The sequence below is a fragment of the Canis lupus genome, chromosome 16 (assembly GCF_011100685.1).
Source record: "Canis lupus familiaris isolate Mischka breed German Shepherd chromosome 16, alternate assembly UU_Cfam_GSD_1.0, whole genome shotgun sequence".
Classification (NCBI taxonomy): Eukaryota; Metazoa; Chordata; class Mammalia; order Carnivora; family Canidae; genus Canis; species Canis lupus.
In genome coordinates this window covers 33,114,569-33,139,951 of record NC_049237.1, presented here as the reverse complement: position 1 = coordinate 33,139,951, position 25,383 = coordinate 33,114,569, and the positions used below count along the sequence as shown (strand labels likewise).

Genomic DNA, 25,383 nt, shown 5'->3' with positions numbered 1-25,383 from the left:
TACACTGAGTAGGATAGCATGTAACCGTAAAGATGAAAATTTAAAAAACACTATAACAAAACAGGAGAAAGAGAAGAGAGGATGATCAGACAGGTGAAGAGAACAGAGCCATATATTAGATTCTGTGTGTATTTTGGTCTGTTAGAAGAAACTGCATCCCAGAATTGTAAAGAAAGAAAATAAAACCATGAATGAAAGAGGAGAGATCACAACCAACACTAAAGAAATACAAACAATTATAAAAAATATATTATGAGCAACTATATGCCAACAAATTAGGCATAGAAGAAATGGATGCATTCCTAGAGACATACAAACTACTAAAACTGAAATAGGAAGAAATAGAAAACCTGAACAAACCCATAACCAGCAAGGCAATTGAAGCAGTCATCAAAAACCTCCCAACAAGTAAGAGTCCAGGGCCAGATAGCTTACCAGTGGAATTCTACCAAACGTTTAAATAATTAGTACCCATTCTTCTGAAGCTGTTTCAAAAAATAGAAATGGGGGGGGGGGACTTCCAAACTCTCTCTATAAGGCCTGCATTACCTTGATCCCAAAACAAGACAAAGACCCCACCAAAAAGGAGAACTGTAGATCAATATCCCTGATGAACAGGGATGCAAAAAAATCTCACCAAAATCCTAGCCAGTAGGATCTAACAGTACATTTGAAGGATTATTCACTACAACTAAGTGGGATTTATTCCTGGGCTGCAAGAGGGGCTCAACATCCACAAATCAATCAATATGATATAGTACATTAATAAAAGAAAGGACAAGGACCATACGATCCTCTCAACAGATTCAGAAAAAGCATTTGACAAAGTGCTGTACTTTGTCAAGGCACCCTTTCTTCATTAAAGCTCTTCACAGCGTAGGGGGAGAGGGAACGTACCTCAATAGCATAAAAACCATAGATGAAAAGCCCACAGCAAAAAATCATTCAAAATGGGAAAAACTGAGAGCTTTGCCCCTAAGGTCAGGAACACTTGGCGAGGATGAGCAATTGCTGTTCAACAGAGTTCCTAGAAGTCCTAGTCTCAGCAATCAGACAACAAAAAGAAATAAAAGGCATCTACATTGGCAAAGAAGTCCAACTCTTACTCTTTGCAGATGACATGATATTCTGTATGGAAAACCCAAAGACTTCACCTCAAAATTGTTAGAATTCATACAGGAATTCGGCAAAGTGGCAGGACATAAATCAATGCACAGAAATAAGTTGCATTTCTGTACACTAACAATGAGACAGAAGACAGAGAAATTAAGAAGCCAGTCTCATTTACAATTTCATCCAAAACCATGAGATCCCTAGGAATAAACCTAACCAAAGAGGCAAAGGTCCTGTATTCTGAAAACTATAGAACCATGAAAGAAATTGAGAAAGACACAAAGAGATGGTAAAATGTTCTGTGCTCATGGATTGGAAGAACAAATATTGTTAAAATGTCTATGCCACCTAGAGCAATCTATACATTCACACAATCCCTGTCAAAATACCATCAACTTGTTTTACAGAGTTGGAACAAATAATATTTGTATGGAACCAGAAAAGACACTGAATAGCCAAAGGAATGTTGTAAAAGAAAACCAAAAGTGATGGCATCACAATTCTGGATTCCAAGCTCTATTACAAAGCTGTAATCATCAAGACAGTATGGTACTGACATAAAAACAGACATATAGATCAATGGAACAGAATAAAGAACCCTGAAATAGACCCTCAACTCTATGCTCAACTAATCTTCGACAAAGTAGGAAAGATTATCCAATGGAAAGAAGACAGTCTCTTCAACAATGGTGTTGGGAAAATATGACAGCCACATGCAGAAGAATGAAACTGGACTACTTTCTTACATCATACACAAAAATAAACTCAAAATGGATGATAGATCTAAATCTGAGTCAGAAATGAAAGTCCTAGAAAAGAACAGAGGCAGCAACATCTTTGACCTCTGCCATAGCAACTTCTTGGTAGACACATCTCTAGAGGCAAGGGAAACAAAGGCAAAAATGCACTATTGGGACTTTATCAGGATAAAAAGCTTTTGCACAGCAGAGGAAACAGTCAACAAAACCAAAAGACCTACAGAATGGGAGAAGATACTCACAAATGACATATCAGATAAATGGCTCCTACCCAAAATCTATAGACTTATCAAACTCAACACCAAAGAATAAATAATCCAATCAAGAAATGGGCAGAAGACATGAGCAGACATTTCTCCAAAGACATACAAATGGTCAACAAACACATGAAAAAATTTTTAACATCACTCAGCATCGGGGAAATACAAATCAAAACCACGATGAGATACCACCTCACATCGCTCAAAATGGCTAAAATAAACAAGTCAGGAAACAACAGATGTTGGAGAGGATGCAGAGAAAGGGGAAGCCTCGTACATAATTGGTGGGAAAGCAAACTGGTGCAGCCACTCTGGAAAACAGTGTGGGGATTCCTCAAGAAGTTGAAAATAGAACTAGCCTCCAACCCAGCAATTGCACTATGGGGTAGGTATTTACCCCAAAGATACAAATGTAGTGATCCAAAGGGTTGCCTGCACCCCAATATTTATTTTTTTTATTTTTTTATTTTTTTATTTTTATTTATTTATGGGGGGGGGGCAGAGACACAGGCAGAGGGAGAAGCAGGCTCCATGCACCGGGAACCCGACGTGGGATTCGATTCCGGGTCTCCAGGATCCCACCCTGGGCCAAAGACAGGCACCAAACCGCTGCGCCACCCAGGGATCCCTTTTTTTTTTATTTTTATTTATTTTTATTTTTATTTATTTATGATAGAGAGAGAGAGTTTTTTTATTTTTATTTATTTATGATAGAGAGAGAGAGAGAGAGAGCCAATATTTATAGCATCAATGTCCACAATAGCCAAACTATGGAAAGAGCCCAGACGTCCATAGATAGATGAATGGATAAAAAAAGATATGGTGTATATACACAATGCAACTACTCAGCCACCAAAAAAATGAAAGAAATCTTGCCATTTGCAATGATGTGGATGGAACTAGAGGATATTATGCTAAGTTAAATAAGTCAATTAGAGAAAGACAATTCTCATATGATCTCACTTATATATGGAATTTAAAAAACAGAAGATCATAGAAGAAGAGAGGAAAAAATAAAACAAGATGAAATTAGAGAGGGAGACAAATCATAAGAGAATCTTAATCAGAAAACAAACTGAAGCTTGCTGGAGGGAGTGGTAGGGAGGAATGTGGTAACTGGGTGATGCACATTAAGGAGGGCATGTGATGTAATGAGCACTGAGTATTATATAACACTGATGAATCACTGACTTCTACCTCTGAAAACAATAATACATTATATGTTAATTAATTGAATTTAAACGAAAATTTTAAAACATTAAAAAATCTCATTTGAAAGCCCATGCTCTTTCCTTTACCATATCCTGTGAATGTATATCACATTTTTCCCTTGTCCATGGGTAGAAGGCCATCTGTTTTTCAAATTAAGCTTCTTATTTATTTTAGATGATATTTACCTATAACGCACTATGGAAAACGTCTCTATGTCTCTGCCTTGGGATAACATACTTTTTATCAAAGGAAAAAAACTAACATTTACCAACTATTCCCTTCCCCTTGTGGAACTTAGGGGGGAAAGGAGAAAGCAGAAGACTACAATTTATGACAAACTGCAATTTATCCAAGGGCTTCTAAATGATCAAAGAGGGCAACAGAGAGATGATTTCCTTTAAAAGGATTGGATTGAGTTGGATTTCTGAAAGGAAAAGGATCCCCCAAATGGTGGGTCTTCAGATCAAGTGACATGTTATACTACCTAAATGGCATTTAAGAACAGAAGTGTTTGGTATTCAACTTGAAGATGCCTGCACTGCTGTGATGCCACCTCTACTTGTATGATCCTGAACTCTAACTATGTGTATCAATCATATCCTTGATGTGAGAGAGAATGGAGGGAAACTGACAAGAGCAGCTTTTGATGATAAAACTGGGAGCCAAATGCAGGCAAGACAAACTGTGAGAGGAGGAGAGCTAGAGTTGAAAGGATGGAATTTTCTACAAGAAATACAAAGATTTCTGATATCTGACTCCTACTTCTATTAATTAGACTAGAGATTTATCTTTTCTGAAAAACATTCTAATCATATATCACTCACTTTAGTTCCACAAAGCAATGTTGTCATAAAATCATGTATACTTTTACCGATTTTAGAAATGAACAAAAGACCGCGTAAGATTGTACATTTATCATAATTATTGGCAGGTACAATTATCATCTTCATTATAAAAAGGATTACAACTGAATGTACAGGTTGACAAATGTGAAAGAGTTTCTCCAAGAATAAATGGGTACTGAAGCATTCAAAAGTCTGCAAAATCTGAGAAGCCTAAATGGGATCTCTTCCAAAATAATTATAATAACAAATTATCATCATAGTCTCTGAAATATATTCAGTTAACAAGACAATTGGTCATCTTACAAATATTTATTGAGACTCACACTTCTGTGATGTGGGTTACAGGTAGATTGTAAGAATTAGAATCATCCCGAATGGAACTTGCGTTCTAATATAAGGGACCAAAGCAGCATGCAGAAACTAAGGTTGATCTGATTTAAGAAGTATGTGGTATTAACTCAATTGAGTAGAAGGTGATCAGTGAGAGCTGCACGGAGGAAGCGGACACTTGAATTGACTCATAAAGGGGTTGGACAGGAAGAAAAGGTTCTCATTGTATAAGCAAAGCCACATTAGTGGTATTAAATATGGTGTGCTTAAGGGCTGGGGGGATAAGGCTGACAGGCAGGAGAATGTATATTAAAGAGTGAAAAAAATTAAAGAAGTCAGGCTGGATCATAGAGGGACTTGAAGTCTCAGGAGTAGGGCTTAGTTGATTTATGAGAAAGATAACTGGCATGATATTTTAGGATAGATACAACAAAATCACTTATATTTTTACTGGTTTACTTTTTTGGGATATATTTTTTATTGGAGTTTGATATGTCAACATCTAGGATAACACCCAGTGCTCATCCCATCAAATGCCCCCTCAGTGCCCAACACCCAGTCACCCAACCCCCCGCCCACCTCCCCTTCCACTACCCCTTGTTCATTTCCCAGAGTTAGGAGTCTCTCGTGTTCTGTCTCCCTCACTGATATTTCCCACTCATTTCCTCTCCTTTCCCCTTTATTTCCTTTCACTATTTTTTATATTCCCCAAATGAATGAGACCATATAATGTTTGTCCTTCTCCAATTGATGTACTTCTCTCAGCATTATACCCTCCATTTCTATCCATGTTGAAGCAAATGGTGGGTATTTGTCGTTTCTAGTGGCTGAGTAATATTCCATTGTATACATAGACCACATCTTCTTTATCCATTCTTCTTTCGATGGACACTGAGGCTCCTTCCACAGTTTGGCTATTGTGGACATTGCTGCTATAAACATTGGGGTGCAGGTGTCTTGGTTTTTCACTGCACCTGTATCTTTGGGGTAAATCCCCAGCAGTGCAATTGCTGGGTCGCAGGGCAGTTCTATTTTTAACTCTTTGAAGAACCTCCATACAGTTTTCCAGAGTGGCTGCACCAGTTCACATTCCCACCAACAGTGCAAGAGGGTTCCCCTTTCTCCACATCCTCTCCAACATTTGTGGTTTCCTGTCTTGTTCATTTTCCCCATTCTCACTGGTGTGAGGTGGTTTCTCATTGTGGTTTTGATTTGTATTTCCCTGATGGCCAGTGATGCGGAGCATTTTCTCATGTGCTTGTTGGCCATGTCTATGTTTTCTTTGGTGAAATTTCTGTTCATGTCTTCTGCCCGTTTCATGATTGGATTGTTTGTTTCTTTGCTGTTGAGTTTAATAAGTTCTTTATAGTTCTTGGATACTAGCTCTTTATCTGATAGGTCATTTGCAAATATCTTCTCCCATTCTGTAGGTTGTCTTTTAGTTTTGTTGACTGTTTATTTTGCTGTGCAGAAACTTTTTATCTTGCTTAAGTCCCAGTAGTTCATTTTTGCTCTTGTTTCCCTTGCCTTCATAGATGTACCTTGCAAGTAATTGCTGTGGCCAAGTTCAAAAAGGGTGTTGCCTGTGTTCTCCTCTAGGATTTTGATGGATTCTTGTCTCACATTTAGATCTTTCATCCATTTTGAGCTTATCTTTATGTATGGTGTAAGAGAATGGTCTAGTTTCATTCTTCTGCATGTGGATGTCCAATTTTCCCAGCACCATTTATTGAAAGAGACTGTCCTTTTTCCAGTGAATAGTCTTTTCTGCTTTATCTGATATTAGTTGACTATAGAGTTGAGGGCCCATTTCTGGGTTCTCTATTCTGCTCCATTGATCTATATGTCTGTTTTGTGCCAGGACCACACTGTCTTGATGATCACAGCTTTGTAGTACAAACCTGAAATCTGGCATTGTGATGTCCCTGGCTCTGGTTTTCTTTTTCAATATTCCCCTGGTAATTCTGGGTCTTTTCGGATTCCACACAAATCTTAAGATGATTTGTTCCAACTCTCTGAAGAAAGTCCATGGTATTTTGATAGGAATTGCATTAAATGTGTACATTTCCCTGGGTAGTATGACATTTTCACAATATTAATTCTTCCAATCCATGAGCATGGAATATTTTTCCATCTCTTTGTGTCTTCTTCAATTTCTTTCAGAAGTGTTCTGTAGTTTTTAGGGTCTAGATCCTTTACCTCTTTGGTTAAGTATATTCCTAGGTATCCTATGCTTTTGGGTGCAATTGTAAATGGGATTGATTCCTTAATTTCTCTTTCTTCAGTTTAATTGTTAGTGTATAGAAATGCCACTGATTTCTGGGCATTGATTTTGTATCCTGCCACACTGCCAAATTGCTGTATGAGTTCTAGCAATCTTGTGGTGGAGTCTTTTGGGTTTTCTATGCTTTTACTGGTTTAGTAATGAACAGGACACCTGCTCTATTATGTTTCTTAAATGGTGATAAACACAATTTGCCTACCTGTGCATTTGCTTACTATAGTGCAGCCTGATGATATGGAGACCAAATAGCCCATGACCAACACTACTGATTAATTTGTTTCATTAAAACAAGTAGTTATTGTGGCTTAACACAAATGGAAATGAGGTTCAAACCCAACATGCCAAAATTAGAGAAATAGAAAATAGATTTTTCTGATTTAATAGATTTTAAAACTCAGTCTTTGCAACATTAAAAGTAGTGATGTAATGGCTCCATTTTGGCAAGGGCCAGTTGCTCAAGGTGTATGGTGCTACTTAGAGCACTTTGCAGCAACACAAGAGAAGGGATGAGGATAATTCCAATGAATCTTACATAAAAGATGTTGACAGTGTGAATTTATAATATATGGATCTGTAGAGTATTCTTGTTTCTTTTTTTAAAAAAATTTATTTATTTATTTTAGAGAAAGAGAGATAGTAAGAGAGAGCATGAGCAGGAACCTGATGTGGAGCTCGATCTCAGGATCCTGGGATCATGACATAAGCCCAAAGCAGATGCTTAACTGAGCCATCCAGGCACCCCATATTCTTGTTTATTTAGAAGAATGTTTCACACTGGGAGTGGGGGGATACTCCATTAAGAATCAATCGACAGGAAGACACTGGGACAAGACAGTCAAGGACAAAGTTAAGAATGAATTTAAGTTAGATGTTAGCATTGATAGTGTGGCTTGGAGTGATATGATAGATTAGAAGACTCCAATTGGTTCACCTGTGAGAAGGGCAATTAATAATACCTTATATTACCCTGTGTGTTTTCAGAAAGAACCCTAAATTTCCAGGTGAGGATGTGGATAATCTCAAAATCTTTCTCGGTAAAAAAAAAATGTGAACCACTCTGACCCAACTTCATTTAGAGGTGGGAAGATCTCTCTCTGAGAATATAAATTATGACACTTGGCTTTAAATTAAAATATTATATTATCACTAACTTTTAAGTAATATTCTATCATTAAGGATATTTCTTCTAACAGTGCAGATATCTAGTGCTTCAGCTATTGCATTTCTTTTTTTTTTTAAGATTTTATTTATTCATTCATGAGAGACACAGAAACACAGGCAGAGGGAGAAGCAGCCTCCACTCAGGGAGCCTGATGTGGGACTCCATCCTGGTTCTCCAGGATCACACCCGGGGCTGCAGGCGGCGCTAAACCGCTGCACCACAGGGGCTGCCCCAGCTATTGAATTTCTTAAGCTGAACAATTTCTGAACATTTAAGATACACATTATCTAATAACATCTTTGTTTTTATAAGTTTTACTTCTGAATTATGTTATGTTACCAGAAAGCAGTGTACTAGGAGTGTTTTACTTTATAATCTTTGTAGAAATTCCTTCCCGGAGTTACAGTTTAATGTTTTGTCCTCAGATTTTTTTTTTTACTGAGATCGATATAAGAATAGCACAGGAGAAACCTACTTAAATTTTCTATAAAACTGTAGTTGAAGACTTTGTGTAATGCAATGTCCCTTATACAAGGAGTTATATGATGAAGCTCTCCTAGGACTTAATGCCCATAAACGACACGTACTTAAAGATGATTTTACAAATTTTCTTTAATCTGTAAACATTTCATTCCATTCCCATTTTTCCTTGGCTACCAGGAAACTCACAGTTAAATTTGAATCACAATTAGAATAACAATTGGAGTAACTACTCGATTCATTAGTTCTGGTACAATTTTTTTTTTATTCAGAAGTTTCACTTTATTACCCTATTTTCTTAATTGCCTTGTTATATATATTTTAACGTGATAGCTTGCATCACATCCTTCTTCAAAGAGTAGTAGACTATTTTTGAGAGTAGCTAGCTATAAATCTAGAAAAGTAAAGTACAAATTGGTTCCTCAAAACCTACCCCTTAGCTAGTCTGCCACCATTCCTTTTCTTCCCTGTGAGTAGACCATAACAATTAAAAGGATCCTTTAATAGATATCTGATTGCATAGATCAAGTAATAGACACAAGAATCATAATTTATATATTTTCTCATAATGTGAGGTTTCAGAAATTTTCCTGAGACACTTAGTAATTTTCACATACCTGTTTATCAGGTAACATCCTATAGGGGCTGTCCCAATAGTAGAATCAAGTGACACTGAATTCTTAGGCCCTGGGCAAAGGCCCACCTCTTGTCACATTATGCACTCAGTGTTCCTTTGTCAGTTAGAAGTCATTTTGATCTGGATTCTAAAGCTATTTGTGGGACTTAAGAAAAATTATTTAAGAGCAAGCAAGCGCGGAGTGGGGAGGGAAAGAAAAAAAGGAATAGAGACACTCTCAAGCAGATTTCACTGATTGCAGAGACCAGTGCACCATGAGATCATGAGATCGTGACCGGAACTGAAACCAAGAGTTGGACGCTTAACCTACTGAACCACTCAGGTCCCCATTTGTGGGATTTTTAGATGTGGCCTAGTTTCTGGCCATATTTCTACTGTCTGCGCTTAAGGAAATCAAGTGGAAACCCTGAATTTTGAAAAAAGGATCTTTCTTCATTTAGCAGTTCAGCTGGAGGTGGTATAGAAATTCCCTCCACCTGCAAAAATCTTGCTAAGACTTTAAAGCTCACCTTCTAATCACATCCTCTATGTAGCATTCTCTGAACTTTTCTTCCTGCCCTTGACTCCAAACTGAATTAATCCCTACTCCTCTGTTTATATGTTGTGATTTATACGCACTGCTATTATAGTACTTAGAATGTGATATTATAATAACTTATTTTTCTGTCTTGGATAAATCATCCTTACACTCTTTTATTCTGAAGTCTAGTCATTAAACCTGCTTTCACTAATGAATTCAGGCGTTTTTTTTTTTAAATGTGAAGATCACATTGAAAATTATATAACATCAGCTATCTACCTGAGTTCTCAAGAGTTCTCCAGACTCTGCTGCTTATTTAAAGCCAGAAGCTCTCCCTTGAGAGGTGAGCTTTGAGAGTAGGGCATCTGGGTTATGTCTGAATGTTGGGGGTTTTAAGGACCAAAGTTTTGAACCTATGTTTACTTTATTTCTCTGTTCTCAGATAACTTACTTCCCTCTGTAACTTTTATTTTCTGAATATAGAGGTACCTTTTTCTCAGTACTGGATACCATATTGAAATTATTGCAGTTACATAGTAATGTATATGCCTTTTCATTTTATTTATCTTTCTTTGGTCCACAAGCCTTTCCATCCCTGATCAGCTTACCTACAAAATACCCATTTTCTATTTTCATACTCCCTGTTCCCCTTTATGTCTCTTCAAAAAAACCTTTGAAATGCTACAATGAAAAATGATTTTCTTTTCTCAGTGCTATAAGCATGCTCATCTTCTGTTCTTACATTATGCCATTTCTTCTACTTCATCTCTCATAAAATGTGCATGTTCTCATTTTCATGGCCATCATATCTATTTGTGTATTGGCTTATTCTCCTTAGTCCCACCCCGGGGGCTAAAGGTGTCCGCCACCTTCATCGGCAACAGCACAGCCATCCAGGAGCTGTTCAAGCGCATCTCAGAGCAGTTCACAGCCATGTTCTGGCGCAAGGCCTTCCTACACTGGTACACGGGTGAGGGCATGGACGAGATGGAGTTCACAGAGGCCGAGAGCAACATGAATGACCTGGTGTCTGAGTACCAGCAGTACCAGGATGCCACGGCCGAGGAGGAGGAGGTGGCCTAGAGCTGATACCTGGTAAAGCACCGCACAGCTCTTCCACCCTGCAGCCCCCAGCTGGCCCCTTCTCAGACTCTCTGCCAAGCATCAGGCTGCAGAGAAGGAAAGAACACTGACTACAAGTTTGGGCCCAACTCCATACACAGTGATCACCTCGGTTGGGAGGGCAGGGGGATGCTATGGGGCCCCAGAGCAAAGGCATGTTGCTTGCCAGGAGTCACTTAATAAATGGGTCTCTCAGCTTCAAAAAAAAAAAAAAAAAAGTTCTCCCCACTTAATAAGACTCATTTCTTTTCTCTGAGAAAGCCAGTAAAAAAAAAAAATCCATTTTTAATAAAGTCTTTGCACTGGAAGGCACAGACACATCAAACACTGAGACCTTATCTCTTCCATGTTCTCTATATTTTCACTCCAATTAAACAAAGACTAAGTTCAGAAGAAGGTGGGAAGCCTGATAAGCATTTGCAAATAAGTACCTTACCATTCAATAGGATTTCAGAGAATTCCATCCCAATTGGGAGAACCCTGTTGCCAATATGACATCTCTACTATTTGGTTAACATTTAGAAAGACTCTTATTCTGATGTTAGAAAGCAGACACAAAACAACTACAATAGGTGACACCTAAAGTAAAAATCACAGTAAACGTTAATGACTGAGAGCACATTTTGTTACCAGTGGAAGAGGCATTTTAGGAGAAAAACGACTTATAAAGAGGAAGCAAGTGATTTTTGACCTACTTGAAAACCCATATACTTAGCTCAATTGACTAAAAGTCTATATGAAGAAAATAAATCTTTCAGCTGGAAGGTCGGATTGATTCATTGAGTGAAGTATCATTTGCCCACATTTTACTATGTGGACAATTGTATGAAAGGCCTATTTTAGTTCGGACAGCTCCCCTCTACATCCCATCTCTGTGAAGGGGGCTTAAGTGCTAAGAGTCCTTTTTTTTTCAGATTGTATGCAATAGGTATAGTAATGATCTCACATTCCGTTTGAAGTACCATATTTATTAAGATAATCTCTTATTTCTAAACTAGTTTATCATCAAATAAAAATTAAAGCTCACAGAGTTTTTCCTATGCTGGTAAAAATCAATTTCTTTAATTTTTTAAAAGAATTTGAAAGGCAATAAATAACATGCTTTTCTTTTCTTTTTTTAAAAATCACTGCCCAAAATACATTGAGAAAATATTATACTTCATGTGGTAACTGTCCTTTTACTATGAAGGCATTAATTTCATTTTATTTTTAGTGCTTGCTCACAGTTCACTTTTAAGAGTGTCCTTTAGGCTTGTTAGGTTCAAAGGAAAGAATAAATTTCCTTTTGATTTAAAATGTCTGTGTTCTCATTGGATATTAATAGTAGAACTAATAGCAGGGTGGCCTGGTACACACTTTTACTGTCCTCTCCCAGCTAATCAGTGAAGTGCAAATGTTCCTCACTGTGCTTTTGATGATGAAATAGAGATAACATTTCATGTTTTATAATATGTTATATTTCACAAAGCTCTTCCACATTCCTTACCTCATTTAAACCTCACAAACAATTCTGTGAAGTAGGTATTTTTTTCCCATTTAAATGCAGAGAAATTGGGATGTCTGGGTGGCTCAGCATTTGAGTGTCTGCCTTCAGCTCAGGGCATGGTTTGGAAGTCCTGAGATCAAGTCCCACATCAGGCTCCCTGCGAGGAGCCTGCTTCTCCCTCTGCTTCTCTGTCTCTAATGAATAAATAAGTACAATCTTTTAAAAATAAATAAATAAGTGCAAAGAAATTGATATTCAAGGAAGCCATGATTTGACTGATACTACAAAGTTAGTGTCAGACCCAGGGCTTAAATCCATTTCGTCTTGCTTGTATCCCAGGGCCCTTTCCCACTATTACACTGCTTTCTTGTACTTGCTGTGTTCTCACTTGCTGAACTAACTAGTTAGAGCCTTCAATGTGCAGCTTTAGTGTAACTACCACGTACTGACAGCCTACGCTGTGCCAGACAGTGCTCTAAGTACTTACGTGTGTTGCGTATTTCTGTCCTGGCAACACGTATAAGGTAGGCAGTGTTACTTTCTCTATTTCACAAACAAGGAAACCTAGAATTTAAGGAACTTACCAAGATCGCATAGCCAATAAAGGCAGTAAGTTAGGTCTCAAATCTGGGCAGTCTGCCTCCAGTGACTAACCATCCCTCTCTATTGTCCCTTAAATTAGCAAAAACCCTGAATATGTTATAAATGACTTTTCTCACGAATATTAGGTTTGGGATAAATTTCTAGGTATCACTTACAGAAATAAGAATTTTAACAATCATACTGGTGCACTTTCCGAAAAGGATGATCCCTCATGGGGTAGAGATTATTGATTCAGATCGTGGGGAGGTATCATGAATAGTGCCATTGCCATAAATATTCTAATTTTGAGACAAAGACTAGAGTATTTCAGTTATTCAGTCAACTGTACAAGTATGAAACAGGATCAAGGGCTGTGTAGGCACTTGGGTAATATCCACATGAAGCTTACAATCTAATAAAAGAAATACATTTGAACAGATAATGAGGTAAATCACTAAAAGGGACATAGCTACATGAAAACCCATGAAATTCCCTTAATGTGGAGAAAACAAGGGAGGGATGATCAAAACAGTAGTATTAGAGCTAGTCAGGATAGGAGGGAGAAAACAAATTATAGTACATGGTATAATTGTATAATTGTGTATGGTTCTTTGGGGATACCTCATCAAGTATTAAGGTTTTAGAATGTACTCCATGAGGGACTTTATTTTATCATGAAAATAAACTGAGTCCATTTTAAAGCACCCTGTACATGGTGTGAGAAGAACTACTGCACTATTTGTTGGAGAAAGGTTCTCCCGGTATAAATTGGGTGTTATTAGGAGGACAAATCTTTCCTATCTCAAAAGATCAGTTTTTATAGTTATTTGCATATATTTTTGGTAAACACACAATATTCATTTTGGTTACTATTAAATCAGTATAAATTCTGAATGAATTTCTCAGACTTCCCTGACAGAGCTGGAAATTCAAGGGCAATACAGATGAGAATTTCAGATAATTTCTTTGAGTCTTTGGTCAGTGGCTCTTTAAAACTCCAAGCATGTTCAGTAGTTTTTCCTTTTGGTAACATCACAAGTGAGGATTTCTTTATTGAAAAAGATCATTCTTCTATGAGACACAACATTGGAAGTATTTTCCAGTGGGAATCGATAGGTATATTGTTCGACTGGCAAGAATCATGACAATGCTATTAAGAAGAAAAACATTGTGTTTGAATTTCAGAGCCTCAAGATTATGGTCAAGAGTTTAATGAATTTTGTTTGTAGTCCCTTCTTGGTAAATGTCCTCATCACACTTGAGCAATTCTGCACTCATTTCTTCTACATATTGCCTGCGGCTGCTGAGCAAGAAAGACAAATAAGCTTAAATTATATGTCTAAATATATCTTCTATGGAGAGAAGACTTCTCATGGTCAGAATCAAGTGGTCCACTAGTTTTAACTTAGCAATGGTTGTATATATTTTGACATGCTGAAGGAGTACAACTTGGTACCTAAAGGATGTACTGACTGGAAAAGCTCAGTGCCTGTGATACATTGACATTCACTTTCAGCGAATTTATAGGACAGGGATTGTGGCATGTATGCTTGACTACTGCAGTTTCCCTAGTAAAATTCAGAAAATGTATTCACAGGTAATTTTTCCAAAGGAATCCATTTCGGTTAATTCAGATGTGTCGTAACTAACATTAAGTCATCTCGACATTGTAGAAAGTGCTGAATTAAAGAGGCTATCAAGATGATAGACAGTCTCTTCCCTCTGGAAACTTATAGTCAAGAAATAGATAATCTGAGAACTTTGAGAAGACAGATGTGTAGAGAATTATTATAATATAGGACACATTAGATGCCCTATGTTTTTGTAAATAAAGGGCTATGGGAACAACAACAAAAAAACTGAACACTTTTTTTTTTTTTCCTGATTGCTGTTACCTATTGGGATTTGTGGAAGAGGAATTGGTATTTGATCTGGAAACAGAATGATTTAATACTGTTGATATTGACCTTAATCACCTGGTTGAGATAGTGTCAGATTTCTCTGCTATATGGGTCCTATTTGTCTCTTTCCATACTGTTTTCTTTGGAAGGAAGTCATTGTGTGTAGCTCCTATTTAAGGAGTGGGGGTCATCATCCAGCTCCGTGAGGGGTGGGGCATCTGCATACATTTTTTGGATTTCTTCTGTATGGTAAATTCCTGCCTCTCTCCTCCCTCCCTCCTTCTCTCCCTCCCTCCCTCCCTTCTGTCCTTCCTTCCTTCTTTCCTTCCATCCATCCATCCATCCATCCATCCATCCATCCATCCATTAATATGGACTCATGGAAATTCATTTTATAATTTTGCTTATAAACCAGTAGTAGATTTTATTGCTTGTATTCTCCAGCTTTGGCCATTGGCTTCTGTATCCCTTTGACATTCCCCATCCATGAAAAGTTGCTTTGTTTTGTTGAGCACTTTCTTACTTTCTGGAACCACCTAGTTCATTACAACCTTCTCCACTACCTTATTTGTGAATAACAAATATGGCGAGGAGTCTGGTTTCTGCCATCCTCTATGCATTTACATGATTGTTAAATTCTTGCATACTTAAGTCAGAACAAAGTTTTAACCTACTGTACCACTGTAGGGGAAAAAAACAAAACAAAACACTTTATCAACTAGAGAACAGGGCTTATGTGCAGTTCCTTTTGCCTTTAGTCTTATAGATTCTACTTATTTCCAAAATCACTTAGCAACTTTTGCTTCAATCCTTTTCAATGAGGTTGATTCAAACACTTGTAATATAGTTAGACTCTTTTGGCATGGTCTGCATTCTATTCAGGGATAAATGCATATTGCAAATTCTAGGCAACTCCTAAATAAAAGAAGAATAAAAATGCAATGATGCAAGAAATCAGTAAGAATACAAAGTCAGTAAGTTGTTCTGAACAACACTATCAATCAACTTGATTGGCATGTATACTATTCCATCCAACAACAAGAGAGACCATGTTCTTCTCAAGCTCATGTGGAATGTTCACCAAATGGACCATATTCTAGACCATAAAATATGCCTAAAATTTTGAAAAAAAGTGGAAACTACTTTCAGGAACTTTTCTAGAAAGCATTAAAAAAGGATAAACCAATGAAACACATAGATGAAAGAAAAAGTGAAATAGAGGGTAGATGTTAAAATGTTAATAGCCATAAAATAAACATTCTAAAAGCAGAAAAAATAAAGGTAAGATATATTTGGAGGATTTTACCTTCTTAGAATTTTTGAGATTATATAAACATGTAAACTCAAAATTGAAAGGTTTTATAAAGAGCAAAATAGAATAAAGAAAAAAAGCCTACATATAGACACGTCACTGAATTTTAGGATATCAAAAGTAAAGAAAATATACCAAAATCTTCCAGGGGTGAGGGAGTGGGTCATCTACAAAAGAACAAAATAGTAGATTGCTTTAATGTTTTTTATCAGTTATACTGGATACAGGAAGGAAGTATATTTTTAAAGAAAAGGCTCTTCAAATATGGAGATTTGTATCTTGCCAAATATTATTTAGATATGACGATGAAAAAGATATTATTAGTTTTACCACTTAAAATGTACTTTGAAAATACCTTCAATGAGGGATATCCATGCAATGGAATATTATTCAGTAGCAGAAAGAAATGAGCTATCAAGCCATGAGAAACAGAAGGACTTCGAATATATATTGCTAAACAAAAGGAACCAGTCTGAAAAGGTTAGACACTATACAATTCACACAATACTGTGCCTGTGACATTCTTGAAAAGGCAAAACCACAGATGTAGTAAAAAGATCAAGCGTTCAGGGGGAAGGAGGGATGGCAGGGTTGAATAGGTGGAGCATAGGGCATTCTTAGGGCAGTGAAACTATTCTGTATGATAATATAATTGCAGATACATTTCATTTTTCATTAAAACCAATAGAACTATACAACATAAAGTGGACAGGAATGTAATTCATAGACTTTACTTAATAATGTGTCAGTGTTGGCTCATTAATTGTAACAAAGTTAACCACATTAATGTAACATGTTAATGATGGAAAAAATGTGGTGGGGGGAGAAGAGGTACTGAAACTCTTTAATTTAGTTTCAGTTTTACTGTAAACCTAAGACTTCTAAAAAGAAGTCTACTGGGACACCTAGGTGGCTCAGCCGTTGAGTGTCTGCCTTTGACTCAGGGCATGATCCCAGTCTGGGGATTGAGTCCCACATCAGGCTCCCTGTGAGGAACCTGCTTCTCCCTCTATGTCTCTGCTTCTCTCTGTGTCTTTCAGGAATAAATAAATAAAATTTAAAAATAAATAAATAAATAAATATATTTTTTTTAAAAGTCTACTAATTAAAAAAAAAATTATCCAGAAAAAAAAAATCCAGGAGATCACAAGAAAATATAGGGATTATAGATGAGAAAGATACCACTAAAGTTTATTTTTAAACAAGCAATAACCAAAACAGAAACGTGTATCTAAAACAATCTAGACCAAAACTTCTCAATGAGAAAAATGTGATGTATAATGTGTGTCAAGAATACTTCAATTTTAAAAAATGATGCAGAGGAATGGGGTGGGAACCTTGGGGAAAGCGTGGCAAGACCTCTGAGATGTGAGAATGTGCTAAGATACTTGTCTTGGGGATCATATAAAATTGTACTTATATAAAAACATGGTAAGGGGAGTTAATATAGGTATTTTCTTAATAACCTGGGGATAACTAAGGAAGAATAAATTTTGAGTTTAATTTGTAAACCTGAAGAAAATTGTCCAACAAAAGTCCAACAAAAGGAAGAAAAACAGAGAAAGAACTAGAGAAATGTAGAGAGGAAGGAAGGAAAGGAAGGATAGACAGACAGTAAGAAAGCAAGGAAAGGCAAGAGGAAAGAATGGGGGAAGGAGAAGGAAGTAAAGGAAGAAGGAAGGAAGAGAGGGAGATGAGAGAAGGAAGTCAAAACAAAGTAGGGGATGATTGAGAAGGTGGTGTAGCTGTTCTTTAGATTGTGTGAATATAGGACAAGGGGCTGGTGCCACTTAACACTAGGGCCAGATGTCAAAGAGTCACTTATCCTCACAGAATCTTAGGTTTTCTCTGAAGTTCATAACTGACAGCCAATGGAAGGCATCTAAGTATTTCTTTGGTGTGTTTTGCGAAAGTTTACTGTAGTATATAAACAATTACATATAAGCCATTCCTATTACAATGGCTAGATTGGTCAAGAATGAATGAATGACATATTTGTAGGAGAAAAATATAGGGGCAATTACTTTCAAATTTGTCAAAATGATAATTACCAAAAGATAGTCATCTTAAGAATCGGGTGTTAACTGCTAATTTCAAGTATTGGCATTAAGTAATGTTACTGAGTAATGATTCTCAACAGATATCAAAGGCAATTTTACATGTCAGGATTTTTTATTTGTCTTAAAATATTTCAGAGGCGATTGGTGTGATACTTTAGACACTTGACTGACAGTAAAAGTCGTCTACGGTAATTCAAATGCCTCCTCAGAGTGGATGGGCAGAAACAAAATGTTCAGTGAGATGAATGTTAAATTATTATTATTTAGTAGAAAAATGAGCTGAACCATTTTCCTTGGCTGCTGTTATATAACTCCATAAGCTGATACTATTTCCATTTCATTCTTTATATTTATGCTTGAATTTTTCAGTACAATATAGGTTTAATGGGATGATTAAAAGCAGTTTTTGAGTTTCCATTTATCAGAAGTTTGTTTTAGTGACTTTACTTGACATATTAAAATTCTCTCTCTGTCTCATTCTCTATCCAGTTCTGTACTTTAGCCTAAATATTTGTCCTTTTATGCTTTGGAAGCATGAACAAAAGAATAGGGAATTATGTGGCAAGAATAGGCAAGTTATGCTATTCAAGTAACTATCCAGAAGGTAATGACTCTATACATTTAGGAATTAAAACATTTAGAGTTTTATTTTGTATTAATTATTTAACTTGGTTACTTGTATGGATTGTGTTTCTCAGATATTCACTGATTTTTCTGTTTGATTTGTGTTGTGTGACCATAAATTGAGTCACTTTTGAATCCTGATTTGACTATGTGCAAATTGGGGAGTGTTGTTTAGAGTGCCTACCTGTAATGTACTTTGGTTACAACAATGTTGAGAACCTCTGAACTGTACCAGAATAGAAGGCACTCACTTGTCATTATTTGCATGGATATATTATCCAAATAGCCTGGCACAGAGGTCATTGTTGTTTAGGTCTTTTGACTCTAGAAAAGACATAACTAAAGCATTATGTGTTAGAATTTCTGGAAATGGCCCCAAATTCTATATGGCTAATATCCAGAATCTTTAAATGTTATGAGTTATCACTCCCTTATCTTATGTAGTATAGTTGAGCTTAAAATGGAGAGATTATCCCAGTAGACCTAATTTACTCACATCAGCTGTTAAGAGCAGAAGTCATTCTTGTGCTAGTGACAGAAGAAAGAAGGGAAAGTGGGAGAGATTCAAAGTAGAAAGAACTTGACCTGCTCTTGCTGGTTTGAATTTGGAGGGGCCTTTGAGAAGCATATGGGTGGCCATAGGGTGACTGAGAGAGAGATTCATAGCTGAGAGCCAGCAAAGGAAACTGGTCCTCAGACTGAGAGCTATAAATCTCTGGAATTGGTCAACAACCTGAATTATCTTGGAAGGAAATTCTTCCCCACAGCCCCCAGATGAGAACCCTGCCAGTCAACACCTTGATTTTTACCTTGTGATACCTTGAGTAAAGCCCAACTGAGCTGGCCAGGACATCTGACCTGTAGAACTATGAAATAAGGTTTGTTTCAAGCCAGTATAGTTTTGCTAATTTATTATGCAAGCAATAGAAAGTGAATACAGCATTTAAAACTGGTGGCTAGTTATGGTTTGAGATGCCAAAGAGAGTCTAATATCAGTGTTCAATATTTCAGAGGGCCAGGCCATTTCTCTATCCCACTGATATTACTTTTATTTTGATTTAAACAGATAGACTCCCTCAGACCTCACAGAAAGGATTACAAGTCTCCTCCATCAAAAATTTCTATTGTTAAGATATATAGCATAAAACTGTTTACTCATAAGGAGTCTTACAAATCTAACTACTTACTAAGATAATAAATCAGGTTGCAGGAAGCAAAGTTGGTACCAGTTGCCAAAATGCAGGATTTCCAACACAGTAATCCTTTCTACTCTAGCCACACTGCCTCTGACCTTCATATTTTCATTGACCAAGCAAATAATCCCAACTCTTAAGAGCTATATTATTTGTTGGCTAATTCTACTCAGAATTGTCCTTAAATGCCTCCTGCAGGCAGGGACATTAACTAGATTCAACAAGCAATGTTATAATAAGAATCTCCCTAATAATATCATAAAATGCCAGAGTAAGCTCGCTTATAATTGATAATTAAGTGAAGTCCAGAGGAAATAGGCAGCTTGTTCAAGGTCACTCTTTGCAGTTGATAAAACTGAGGCTCAGAGAGATGTTATTAATTAGTTCAAATTTCCTCAATTGGTTCATGGCAAAGACAGAAACTACAATCTGAGTTTCTTGATTTCCAGTATTTTTTTATACTGTTATTGTGATGACCTGTCAATTTCTATAGGGTTTGCCCACAGATTACTTTGAGAAATAAAATATATTCACAGCTCCTGAATTTTCACTGCTCGCCAGGGTATCCACAACTCAGGGCCAGGTAGTGATATTCTCTGGGGCTACAAATTTTTAAGAGTCATTTTAAAATTGATCTGCCTCTCAGAATTTTGTTAGAATTGGCTGGAAGGCAAACCTGTGGTGCTACATACCTGGAGGGTGGTAACGTGGGCCCATAATGACTATGCGTAGTCCTGATACGTGTGACTAAACCACGATTTAGGTTTCCTGCTTACTGCCCACCCCCTGCTCCCAAACCCTACAGGGATTACAAAGAACTCCTAGAAGATATGCCACCTCATGAAGGCTAAAAAAAGTTCTGGGAATAAAGCACCTAACTTCAATCAGAAGAGTTGGGACCAGTATATTTCTGTTACTATTTTCTCCATCCATTTGGTTGTATTTAAAGAATTCATCTGTTGCCTGAGTCCCTGAACCATTAAGACATATCCTATTTCTTCAGCAAATAGGCTGCTTAGCGAAGATGGATATCAGCTTGCTTTTGTTCTTCCATATATTTATTAGAGTATGTCTTCATGGTGTGTAGAAAGCATGACTTTTTTTTGAAGCTAGTTTAAACTCAGATGTTTTCCCCACTGAATCGGAGATCCTTTGAGGACCAGACATCAGGGAGCTGTTACACGTGTATAACCATTCCTTTCTCACCTCTTCAAGAGTTTCAAACAAGCTTAATTATAAGAGAAACAAAAGAAAACATTTCTTCATCCTGTACTGCTAGGAAAAGAAAAAAAAAAAAAAAAACCTTTCCACAGAAAGTGATTCATTGTAAGCTTTGATCTGCATAGTTCAATTTCTCAGAGTATTTCAAATATTAAGTATTTTTCTGATTAGAATGTTATATATAATTTATATAAATAGTGAATATATGTGCTATGAGTTTGTGTATACATATACATAGATATATAAACATATATATTCTGTATTCAGACAATTAAAAAGATTGGAGTGTTTTTAAAAAGATTGAAATGTTTCAGTGACTCCTAATACAGAAGTGACACTTTCATTCGAGAACACATTGACCAGAATCTGTCAGGTTTATCATTTGTATGATACTAATTAGCCTCAGGACAAAAGCGAGAGGAGAACCTTCTGCTAGCTTCCTGAGGAGTTGTGTAAGCCTTGAGAAATGTGTTTTCTCTCTGTATGACTCAAAGCATCAGAAAAATCTGTGAAGTTGAATAGTGCCTGCTAATCCTGTGTCCTGGTTCTTTCCATCACTGTCATCCTGTCAACCAGGCACCAGGAAGATGTGCTCACCAACCAGCCCTCATCCCTCCCCCCTCCCCCTTATCCCAGTATATTCAAATATCCAGAAGGTCATAGGCAGGATATTTTCTAAGACATATTCTCTTCAATACATAGTTCAAGATAAGATGGACCTGTGAATGGCTTCCAGATCTAACTTGGTGACCTTAATTTACTCCCATTAATTTCTCAAAGCTTTCTCTGACTCTTATAAAATCAAGATAAATATAATCTACTTCTTAAGATTCTGGAGAAATTCATTATGGATAATATGACCATATAAAATCCCAGTAGAAAAAATAAATAAATAAAATCCCAGTAGACGTCAAGAATTTAGTAGGGGCCTCAATCAATCCCACTTCTTGCTTCCATCCTCACTGCTAGCCATTTCTTTTATTGTTGTTGTTTAAAGTTAATACACAATGTCACATAGTGATTCACTATATTATGCTATGCTCACCACAGGTGTAGCTACCATCTGTCATCATACAATGCTGTTACAGTACCATTGACTATATTTCCTATGCTGTACCTTTTATTCCTATGACTAATACATTCTATAACTGGAAGTCAGTATCTCCCACTGCCATTCACCTATTTTGCCCAACCATTCACCCACCTTCCCTCTGGCAGCCATCAGCTTGTTCTCTGTGTTTGTAGGTCTGATTCTGCTTTTTGTTTACTCATTTGTTTTGTTCTTTAAGCACAAACTGTTTTATCTTCTCCTGTTCTTTCTGGTCAATAAGAGAGTCTGCTAACCGAAAGCTGTATTCTCCTCCCAGTTGTATACAAATGGCTAACTTCACATTTATTCATTCATTCAATCATTCATTCAGTCAGTCAATATTTATTTAGGGTCTACTCTATGTCAGACACTATTCTCCGTACTAGGGACACAACAGCAATCAAAACAAGCTATTGCTCTACTGGAGCTAAAATTCTAGTTGGGGGAGAAAAGTAATAAGAAAACAAGGCATATTATATATTAGAAGGTGATAAGCATTAATGACAAATATAAAACAGGAAAGAGGATGGAGATTTGGGGAGAAAAGGCATTGAAAAAATTAATGGTCTAGGTAGCTATGGTTTATTGAGAGTGACATTTGAGCAAAAATGCTCAAGGAAGTAAAGAAGCAAGGCATCATACCATACAAAAGAATATTCCAGGCAGAGACAGTAACCAATGCCAAAGCCCTGAGGTGGAGGCATCCCAGGTATATTTGAAGAACTGTAAGGAGGCCAACTTGGTCACAGCAAAGTGTGGGGAAGAACAGAAGACGATGAGGTCAGGAGATGGGGATGAGATGGGGATGGGGTAGGAGAATTGCCAAATTGTGTAGGTCCTTGAAAGCCGGTGAGAAATGAGGAAGCCATTGTTGGGTTTGAGTAGAGGAATGACATGATTTGGCTTAATATTGTAAAGGGACCCTCTGTTGGGCATGCTGAGATAAGAATATTGGGGCCAGGGCAGAATGGAAATGGGGGGGGGGGGCAGTCAGAAGGATACTGTAATAATTCAGGAAAGATATGGTGGTGGTTTAGGCCAACATGGTAGCAGTGAATATGATGAGAAATGGTCATGTTATAGATATTTTAAATGTAGAACCAGGAAGACATGCAAATGGTTTAGATATAAGGTATGAGCCGAAAAGAGAAGCCAAAGGTGATTCCAAGCTTTTTGGCCTGTGTACTAGAGAGATGGAGATACCATTGATAAGATGAGAAAAATTGCAATAAAACAGAACCATTGGTTAAAATTACTCACAATTAATGTATGGAAAATACTGTAGCAAACCCTATTGGTAAATAAACCACATGCAAAAAATGTGGCTGCTAACTTTGTTTAGTACAAGTTGGAAACTGAAATCTTATAATCATTAGTGACACTCTCTTAGTCTGGCTGCCAATATGTAACAATGTCTAGAGTAACTGTTCAATTTAGGATTTTATAAGGAATCCAAGGCTTTTTTTGAGAATGACTGATTTACTGTATATAATACAGTAATTTCTGAGATAAGTGTAGTTTGTACTCACTAGGCATCTCAAAATAACCCTTAATGACTGTGATGGACAGGATAGTTCTGATCCCGTTTTGGTCCTCTTTCCAGGTTCTGGGGAATCCCTCTTATATGATTTACAATTTATTTGTATCATGCTTTATGAACCAGGATGTCCAGCACTTGTTTTAGACTCTTCATACTAGATCTCAGATGTTGTTTATAGATTTGCTCAAATGCCTAATTATTGTTCAGCTGATTCATACTGAAATTTATCTCTTTTTTTTTTGAAATTTATCTTTCTTAATGGTCAATGTGTTCTACCAATCTCAGAAGCCAACCTACTGGTTAGGGGAAATGACTGGGTAGTGGCCCTGCTCACTTACTCTTACCCTCCCTCTCTCCATCACCCTGTCCTGCCTTCCTCACTTCATGCCCTCTTTCTGGGTTCCCTTTATCAGATGTGTATCATGCAGATCAACATGTTCTTGGCATTCATGATACAGTGGTAAAACCTCTCTCTCTGGAGGATATCACATGCTGCATGCAGGCTGAGCTGAAACCAAAATCTCTCATTGACTAGTAACCAGGAATTTCCTGGGTACCTTCATTAAACACATCAACAGTTGCAGAGTCATTCTTAATTTCTTCATGCTCCATATCAGGGAGGTTAAATATATTTTTGTTACTATAGAAAGAGAAGCATATCATAATTAGAGTAGAGCAAATTGTAACCATAGAGTTCAAATGGAATCCTAAAAGGAAACAAAATAATTCATGTGGATTATAATATACACTCTTAGGTATAATAAACTCTTAGTTTATCTTGTGACCTCATTCTGGTGATGCTGACATGAAATTACATTTATGATATATTGTCCTTCTCACTTCATTCTCCCTTTCCCTATCCATTAATTTTTCTCATGTCTAGAAAATAGGGCAGTAAATAAAAGTATAGTATGTGTAGTTCCTGCTTTCTTTTAAATCAGCTATTAACTTCAGGCAAATGGAATACATGCTTATTAAGTTATTCTTTTTTTAATGTTCACATCACATAATCGAAGGGGGATTTTTATTATGTCTTTAATGTTATCTTTTCCTTATTGCTTAAAAGGTCAGTCAAATTGAAATGGATTATCCCTTTGTTTTTGTCTTCATTCCAATGACTTGGTTCTCCCAGTTTTACGCATCATTACATGCTCTCCAGGTGATTTGTTTTATTTGGAAATAATTTACCTTTTAACATTGATATGCTTTTCTGACATTAAGTGTACCTGATGTTATCTTTAGAAAGTTATAATTATCAGAGTAAGAGGAAATATATGTGTTATTTTGTTTTCCAACACTTAATGTACCAATCCTGATACCCTATGATGTTTTAGAGGAATGACATAAACTGTTTGCAACTGTTTGAATATTTGCTGAATATTCAGTTTTTCCAAAGAAATTTCCCTTATTAAATGAGAATTTTTTAAGTATTTGCTTTAAAAAGTAATGAATACATAATGTGGAAACAACCTTTGAAATCACTGGTTTGCTAAACCATGATAATAGAATACTAAAGTGCAATAAATAGTGGAAAAAGATGAACAGATTACATGTTAAAATTATTTTGTGGTAGCAAATCTCTATAGTTCCTCACTGGTGAGGTCATTAAGGTAGTTTGGGGGGGGGGAAAAGAGCATGTATGTGTGTGTGT

The 25,383-nt window shown here is 36.7% G+C and overlaps 1 protein-coding gene across 7 annotated transcripts in view; it reads left to right on the top strand.

Annotated features, from left to right (window-relative positions):
* Window positions 1–25,383, top strand: part of NRG1 (neuregulin 1) — a 1,144,545-nt gene that overhangs the window by 444,070 nt on the left and 675,092 nt on the right. The window lies entirely within an intron of this gene.